Genomic DNA, 9,799 nt, shown 5'->3' on the forward strand with positions numbered 1-9,799 from the left:
GTTTTACTAAAATTTTTTCTCCAGGCAGACCTTTCAGGGTGGTTGTTTTTTTTTTTTTTTTTTTTTCTTTTCCATTTTTAATTTTATTTTAAGCCACATAAGCAGAAGAAAGTTAGTGGGCTAATTTTGAATAGTACAGTTCTGGGTACAAATGCAGGTGCCATATGTCAGAAGTTATCAAAATACGGTATGCTGGTCAGCAGTGTAAATGTAATTATGTTAAATAATTATGTACTGCACCCTTGCTTCTGCTCATTGTCTGCTTTTGGTTTACAAAGCTTATTTTCTGCATAGTACGAAGTCTTTTTTTTTTTTTAAACTGGATATTTGATGTTTGCTTGGGTCAGGCCAGTTGTATTTTATTTCTTTTGCTTGTATCTTAGTTGTACATATCTTCAGACATAGCTTTTCTAAATTGCTACCTATATTTTAAGGTTTGCTTTATGTATCTAAAATTACTGTACATGAACATTAATGTAAGCTATGAATATCTTCCTTGTACAGTTGTGGTAGCAAGCAATAATGTGAATATATGAAAAACAGATACACTCTGCTTAATATTTGTATGAATGAGAAGTTGATACCACTACAAGAGTAATTTTCTCTTTTTAATCTTTTAAATACAAGTTTTATTTCAAGGTAATATATTACAGGTACCTTGATGCTGTGAACTATTTTTCTATGTCTTCAAAATATTTATTCTCTGTAAAATATTCTCCAGTGAGTATTATGTTCCTAAATGTTTGATAGTGGGAGTGGTCTAGGAACTTTTAAGTTTTCTTAAATTCATATCTCTGTGTCAGCTCCCTAAAACCACCCATTGCTCAGCTTTTGTGTGTGAATTCCTGCTGTTTACTTTGAAAATAGCTCAGCTGTGCTTTTCATACAGCCTACAAGTGTTTGTTTGATTTGACTGAAGGTGACTTTTTAATCAACAAGTATCACTTTTGCGCTGTCTAGGTCTTCTGGGGCCCGCAGTGGTTTTTCTCCAAAGAAACTAGTTACAATGTTCATTTCTATTTTCATTTAAAATCAGTTACAGCCTCTTCTTTAGTACAAATCTGGTCTGCAGCACTCTTCACACTCAGAAGTATTGTTGTAATCTCGGACCAATTTCAGCCTGTGAAGGAGGACAGAAGCTTAAAGTTGATGGCAGCTGAGGTTCTGGGGGTTGGGAGTTGCAGGGATGAGGTTGAAAATGAACTTAAATAATAACTAGTGTTTAATATTGGTGACCAGAAATGCATATTGATTTCTCGAAGTCTCAGTTTCCAATAAAGTGAATACTGAATATGCCATGCCTAGATTTTATTGTCAGTGTTCTCAGTTGACAGCGCAGGCAGATTTTTACTGGTAGTTCTTTAGCTCAGAGGTGTAAGTTGGCAATGGCTTGCAATACACTCATAGCAGTAGTGAGCTGAGTGTCAGCCGATGACCTTAGTTTGCTCCCCAAGCTTCCCATACTGTATTCTGTGACACTGTGACTATCTTGCCAAACCTGATTCTTAAAGGTACTCCGAGATTGATGTGTGCTGAAACAAGTGCTGTGAATGCAGTCTGACTTCAAGATTTGCGGAGAACACCTTGTTAGTTAGAATACCACATAAGTAGTAATGCTTTCTAAGAACTCATCTGTTTTAGGTGCATCTGCTGTTAGGTATTTCTGTATTTTTCTCTATCACTTACTCTCTGAGAATTCTATTTGTAGAGGGTCCAAAGTAGGGCTTCAAGCAAATAAAAGCCTAAATCCCACAATAAGGTGGTAGACTAGTTGCCTTTTAAAACATTTCTTGTCTTATTAATATCTCTGACTGAGCATACTACCCAGAAAACTTGGAAAAAGTGCATTTATATATAGATGAGTTTAGCTCAAAAGCATTGCTCCCTGTTGAGGTAGTACCCTTGTCTAGTAAGAATGTTAGCAAGCATTTTAGCACAATGCCTTTCCATTCAGTAATTACAGTATCAAAAATTGAACTGAAGAAAAACTTCAATAAATCTCCTACTTAAAGCCTGCAGCAGTCAACAGGATTTTTCTTTGATATTTTTTTCTAAAGTGTTTAATTTTATTTTGTATGCCAGTAAGAATACATATTACCTTGTTTTTGTTCAATTGACCAGGGTTGAAATTGAGCAGATCAGAAGCTGTAGTAGGACTTGTAAGACAGGCTGTTCTTTGCTAAAATAATTATTACATTAGAGTAACCTATTCAGCTTCTAGTAACTCAGCAATTCCTACAGATCTTGTCTATTCCCAATTTCCTCGAGTAGTGAAATTTAGATAGCCACTTGGTATTAATCATTGAACAAATGATTGTTGCTAATTATGTCTGTTTCACCTTTAGCCTGATTAACTACTGGTAGAGGCATCGTTGACTCTGTCAAAGCTAATTATTGTTTGTAGGAATAGTGGCCTTCAGCTAGTCATTTAAGAGTTATTCTGTAACATAATATTAAAAAATATATTTTTATTCTTTTAGTGATAGCTAGAAATAAGTTTTGAGGCAGAAGGGCTTTCTTTCTGACCATATATAAGAATTCTGTAGAGTTTATCTCTTGATAAATAATTATAATGTGAAGTTTAAAGTGGGATTAGCAAATTTCACCAGAAATTGTAATGTTTGGGAATAAGTTACATTCTGTAATAGTTTTAATACACTGTGTATGCAAATCCAAAAACAGCTCTAGTAAATCTAAAAAATTTCCTATGATACACAAAACCAGGTGAAGTATATTATAGGAACTTATTTACAGTACTTAGACATAAGCTAAATCTGGAAATTAATTTGTTAAATGACACTTTTATTTTGTAACTGTCAAGACCATGTGCTGAAAAAAATACATATTTTTTTTAAGTTACATGCTTACTTAGAAGTCAGTTTTCATTTTTCTAACAGTCTTTGTCTAGCCCTGAAGGTTGCAGGGAAGAGCTTTAAAATGCAATCTGTAACTGCTTGGAAGGCAGAAGTCAAAGGGAAAGAATTTGTCTTCATTCCTTCCTCCCAGCCCCCATCCTAGAGTCTTAATTTTCAATCAGTCCCCCTGTTTTGGGAGCCCTAGCTTATAGTTTTTGAGCAGCTGGCAATAATGCAAGCTGTCCACCAAAAAGCCACCATTTGAATTCTGAATAATTTAGAGATCACTTTAATTGAAGAGGCAAAAGACTTGTTAAGCGAAGAAAATCCCTAGTTCTTTTAAGTTCTTTAAGCACTGCTGTTGGGTAATTAAAAGAAGGATATTGATGACCCTACATTTGTTCACAATCTAGATGATTTTGTGTGAAGGAAATGCTCAATTAGAGAGGTCTCAGAGCCCCGAATCTCTGGGTTCACAGTAGTGACTTATTAATGAAGGGTTAAGAGGAGTTGGCTAGTTTGTACCCATGACTAAAATAACTCATGTTGCTTTTCAGCTACCTTGCTTACAAAAACAAAGTATTTAAAAAATGCAATCTCTATTTGTCACCACTGATTTGCTGTAATTTCCGTGCTGCTTCTTCCTAAAGCCACATTGCATTTCTGTTACAAACAACTAGGTGTAATGGTGGTTATAATGCCTTTAATAGCCATATTGTAGGTAGAAATATTAACTACTCAGGGACTAATAGGAAATAGGAAAATGGAGTTTATGAGCTGAATGCCTATCTGCATGAAGGCTTACTTGCAAACGGCACCCCGGAAAACTTCTGATTGTATTATGCATGACCATTGTGAATGTTACCAATATATGGCAATGAGAGCTCTATTTACCCTGTATTATTAGGCTGCTGAATGTCAAAGTATGTTGAATAAGGATAAATGAACTTTTTTTTTTTCCGCTGATTTGGACAGAGTGATTATTTCTAACGGTGCTACCTTCTTCGTTACTGTGTTTGTTCCCTGTATCGAGTTCTCTCTTCAGGCTGGATGAATCAGGAGGTGCAGGTAATGAGGAAACTGTGTCATTCCTAGGGAAGTAGAAACGTTTCACAAGGGGAGAAGTACATTTCACTGGGAGAAGGAAAACAAAAAAAAACAAAAAAAAACAAAAAACAAACAAACAAAAAAAAAACCACAACCAAAACCATCCTGCAGTTGTTCTTCATTACAGATTCGTTACAGATATCCGTTCAGGTTGTTCTGTTGGTAACAGTGTTTCGTAGTTGATGAATTTTTTTAAAAACTTATTTCACAATGGTGTTTCAGTCAGCATGGGCTGAATTAGAAATGATTTTTTTGCAAATTTTTAAAAAGGAGTCCTTGTATGAAACTGTTTCTTGACTTGTTCTGATGTGTGCATCTCCACCACGTGGCATTTGGGTAGAACATCTCTTACTAACTGAATGTTGAATTTATTTAAAATTCTTCTGCTTCAATTAGCTCATGAATATTTCATTAAGATTTATTATCTTGAAAGAGATTAATAAATGCTTGGCTCTTGAAAATACAGCAGACCATTAGGGGAAATTTAATGAAACACGGAAATTAGAAGAAGCAACACATAAAAGATTGAACTCGAGGTTTAGGTTTGAAATCTTGTGTGTATTGGAAAACAGTTTTGAACTGTATGAAATGATATTAAATAATGAAAGTTAAGTAAAGGCTAACAGTCCATTTCAATAATCATATGAAGTGTCTTCATTTCTACTGTAGTTTTCTTGTAACAAGTGTGCTATTATGCAGATAGGGAGACAAGCGTACTTTGTAACTCAGCGTCTTTCAGTTGAAAATATCCAGACCAAAAAGGAATCACTGGTGAGAGCTGCACAGATTGCAGACCAGTCTTTCCCTAGGCTGGGGCCTGTAATGCACGGCTGATTGTTCCCAAAGAAAATTCTTTTCTTGCCCAGGGAGCTCCTGTCATGTGACAGTATATCCGAGTGCCAGGAGTGGCATCCAGTTAGGATAGCTTAAGTTCAGGTAACTAAAAGAGATCTTTGTAGTTAGTTTTCAGTTCTATGGAGAAGGGAGCCATTAACAAATCCTCATTTTTGGAGAGCGGATCTTAAATGCTTTGCTGAAACATGCTTTTTCTCCTTGTTTATATCACTGATAGTTTCTTTGTCTCATGCTGGAAACTAGACATAGTAATTAGCTGATGATTTTTTCTGTTACAGTGCTTTAGGTTTGTGAATCCATTTTTTTACGATCACGCTTAGAAATTGAACTAAACAGGAGTCAGATATCCGGATGCAATATAACTGATATTTTTAGTGGCTCTGTTTAAGCTGATTTAACTGTACCAGTGCACACATCTCACTCATCAACCGTAAATCTCTATGCTCCTCTGTGCTTGCAACAGGCTTTCTAACTTGTTGGGATATTCTGTGTGTTAACTGTGTGGTAGTTTTGCCCATGAGTGGTTTGGTTCAGTGGGGTAACAACAAATGCAGGGCACTTAGAGATTTGGAAAGTGATTCTTTCTATATGAGACTGAATGTGGCAAAGAGAATACACAACTAATTCCAAACATAAAAAGAAGAATAAACTAGAAAATGGTGCCTAAATGTTGTGTGCTAGCCCAATGTAATTCATTTTGTTTTAAAAGGTTGCAGACTTTGCTTAGGAAGAACTTCTTAAACATAAAAAGCAGTAGCAGAAAGTGAGTCACTTAAGGGGTGGTAGCTTTCAAGATGGCAAACTTCTAAATAAATATTTTGCATCTATGCTAGATCTTTGAAATAGAAAATGCATAAGCAATAATTTAACATAGAACTGGATATTAAGAAGCTGCTATTTATATGGACTCGATGATAAAGCCTCCAGAGGATTTCCTTTAATGAAGAGTTTAGGAAGATAGGGTTGCTGTGATTTTTGCTTTTGTAACATTCCTCTTCAAATATTTAAAGTCTGGATGAGAGTTGTTAAAATTCAGAGGCCAGCACTGTGTTCACAGGGCATAGGCTTTGGGGAGAGAAGACAGAAAGAATGGGACTTCTTTTTAAGGCTGCACAATTGTAAATACACGTATTTAAGAATATTTAACCACAACTGCTAAATTACTGAAGTTAATCTATTGTTGAATTATAGAATATTATTTAATACATCACCATTGTTTTTCCTGACCTGACCCAGAATTGGAATGGACTCCAATATGATTTTTTTAAAGCGTTGTTAAGCTGTCTGTATTCCAAACTAATAAAATGTTTGTTAACTTATCTGCTAAGCCTTACTATTTTTTGCCTATGTAGTATTTTGGGGTGGAGGGGAAAGAATAAGAAAAAAGAACAAAATACCTCAAATTTACACAGCGTTCTCTCCTCATTTCTAGTCAGTGTTTGGTTGGACTGTGGGGGTGGGGGAAGAAGAAAGGAAAACAGTAATTTAACTCTAGTCCAAGAGTCACCAAACTTAGAGGAATTGCCTGTCTTAAAATTGTCAGGCTAGCATCAAGTCTGCGTTTAGAGTTATTCAAGCTTTTCAGGTCCTAATGTCGGTAAGCTCAGTTGTGTATGTTACCGTTATGGTTGGGTGGTAATGTTGAAGCTGTTTGCACACCTTTAATGTGCTAGTTTTCTCCTTATGCACTTCCCATCTCGTTAAGGCAGACACCGTTTATTCACAAGGGAATCACTCCATTCGTGTAATTCCAGTATGCGTAGGGCTCCGACACGAGATGCAGGCAGACCTGAACCCAGCGAACAGAACGCATCCTGTGCTCTCGGGGCTGTGGGGCTTGGTGTGGTACATAAGGAGCTAGCTTTTCCTCCTGCGCGTGGAATGCTTTACAGCTCTTGGGTTATTCGAGTGTAGAAATCTTAGCACCCTCCTCTTACGGTGCGTGTGTGATATGTGTGTGTATGGTTTATCTGCGTGTGTGTGCCAACGCAGCGCGCATCAGACAGAGTGTGTGCGGGAGGGTGCTCGGCCAGGGGCTGTGAAGCATTCCGTGTTGTAATTTCGCCTTGCAAAGCGGTATGATACAATGTTGCTGAGCAGAAAAGCGCACGATAGATTTAATGTAGCCAATTGTGTACTTTTGAAAAAAAGAGTAACTGTTCGGTGTGAGTTAATTTTGGATTTTTTCAGCATCTCTCTTTTAGGCTTTGTGCTGCATTCTTCTAGACAAATGCGTATTCCATGTGGGCCACTGTTCTGCTAAATGCTCTCAGTTCTCCTTTTGCAATCAAGATTATGTTGCTAAGGAGATTTTGCTTTTATTGGTGCCATTGATTTGTGTTAATACGTTTTGAATACCTCTCGGTATTCTTCCGTAGACAAGGCCAAAAGAAAAACTTCCCTGAGTTTCCCGATTTACATTACAAATGGAGCGGTGGTGTAATGAAGCCGATATAAAGTGGGCAGTTGAAAGGGAACTAAAGAAGGGCACTCAAGTGAGAAATGAAGAAATGTGCCGAGAGCGCTCTGCGGCCGCCTTCGGCCCAGCTGCAGGAGCTGGCTCAGGCCAGCGGCCGGGCAGCGCGGAGCCCGTGCCTCGTCCCCGCGGACCACCCACTCGCTGCGGAGGGCTCCCCGGATTACCCTGGCGCTTCCGACCACGGCGGGGCCGGCGGGCGGCCACAAAGCGGGGCCCCCCGGCCCCTTCCCGGCGCCCCGCCGATGGGGAACGGGGCCCCGGCCCTGCGGAAGCGCTGCGGGCCTCTCCAGCTCTGCACCCAGCGCGAGGCCCAGGGGAGCGGGGAATCGCACGTGGGACGAGTCTCTCCCAGAGCTTTGCAAAAAACGGTTTTCAACAAAAGCAAAAGCAAGCCGTTCTCCCTTCCCAATGACTAGCTTCCTTCATGCTTGGAGGTGGTTCTGCTGGAGAGCAGCCCCAGGAGGGCATCAGACCTACCGCCCCTGTGTGCATGGACGAGGCCTCCTCAAATGCTCTCCTTCTTCCATGTTACATGGGGGGGACTCAAAGACCTGGTCGTTTTGTATAGGAGGAGGCTGAAGATTCACATCCAAAAGCCAACAAGTATGCCCATCCCATCCAAGCATGAATCTCCAGCCTGTGGTGACCTCAGCCCCACCCGATGTCAGGGTGACACGGCTGCATGAAGGGCCTCGGCTGAGCAATGCCTGCATTTGCCAAAGCGATGGTGGCTGAGCTGCTGGTCTTTAGAGGTAAGGACTGTACTGCACAGCATCCCAGTGTCGCAGGAAGCCCCATCCCTTGTGCCAGTACCAGAGCCGGGATGGTAGCTGATTTCAACACCTCATTTGGGTTGTGCTTCTCTGCTGATTCACTGGCTAGGTGGTGGTAGCAGAAGAGTGCAGCCTTGACTCTTATGTTTGGCCTTTAGAGAACTCTACGTATTAAATGAGTTCTTGCTTGTGTGCCCATGAAGATCTGGATCATAGAATCACAGGATGGCTTGAGTTGAAAAGAACCACAATGATCATCCAGTTTCAACCCTCTGCTATGAGCAGGGTCGCCAACCAGCAGCCCAGGCTGCCCAGAGCCACATCCAGCCTGGCCTTGAATGCCTCTGGGGATGGGGCATCCACAGCCTCTCTGGGCGATCTTGGAGAGTTAATGAAATGACAGTGAAAGACATAATGATAGCTACTGTATCCAAATTCTGCAAGTGTTGTTTCAGCATAGCATCATACTTGCAATTTTCTGCTTTTCTTTCTTAGCGTCACAGTTCTAAGTGAAATCCTTTGTAGTGTTCCAAGAATCTATCCCTAAAGACATTGTCTTTCATATCCTTTTCCATAGCTTTTCCAATACATGTTATGTAAAAGGCTGGATTTTATATGAGATAATGAGTTTTGAGGTTAATGAGGATAGGGCCCAGCATTCCTACTGTATTGTGTGCCATTGAGTATACAGTAGAAATAAATTAAGAGAGGCAGACAATGTTTTAAAATCCTCTTTCATTTAGGCATTTTGTTTAGCATTCAGAACACAGCCACATTACATGATTAGCTGATTTTAATGAGTGTCCTCTAGTCAGTTAAACGAGTGTGTGGAAAACCTAAAAAGATTATATTTGCAGAGACAGTCTGTTTACATTGTTATACCTCAGCTAAGAGGATACTTGGCATGTATGATGCATCTAAGAAGAAAAAAAAATAATGTGGAAGGCCAAAGAAACCTTGAAGACAATCGGATCCAGCCCATTCTCCCTTTCCCCACAATGCAAGCTCTGATGACTTAGTATTTTAATTAATGTCAACCCTTACCATCAGTGCTCATGGGAACAATCATTAAACCAACACAAAAACATTTTAAATGGCTGGCAACCTACCAGATACTGAGCTAAGCATTCCCATGGTAGAGTGGACGGTTTCATAGCCAATTCTGCTCTGGATTAAATACATTCTCTAATAGTACTGCCTTGAAAGCCTATTATTTTCATGCTAAACAATACAATATGGTTTCTAAGTTCTATTTTAAAATGTTTTTATATTTACTTCCCAACACTGGTATCGAAGTTATTTATATTGGTGTGGTTGAATTTTACTTTGTTGCTACTAAGACTTGTTTTTCTTTTTCCTCCTTTCCCCCCCATTTTTGTTTCCTCACTGCTAAACCAAAACCATGTTTTTTTTCTCCCAAATAATTCACATGATCAAGCACAGCCTAAGCCAGCAGTCAGTTTCCTATGCAGCTCTGAAAATTGCTGGCTGAGTGACTTTTTAAAATGGGATTACTTATTTATGTTCATTTGGTTTTGCACAGTAGGAAGTTGGGCACATCTCTGTCTATCCCGTGGGTACTCTGCCCTCCTCACTGCTGCAATGTTTGCTTACCAAGTATACCAAGCAGTGTGACCTCTCCAATTCCTCGAAGGCTTTTTCCCCACTCCTATCTTCTGTATTTCCTGTTTGCTTAAATTGTTTAAACATGGAGCTCAATGAAGGCTGTT

Source organism: Tetrao urogallus, assembly GCF_951394365.1.
Source record: "Tetrao urogallus genome assembly, chromosome: 4".
Classification (NCBI taxonomy): domain Eukaryota; kingdom Metazoa; phylum Chordata; class Aves; order Galliformes; family Phasianidae; genus Tetrao; species Tetrao urogallus.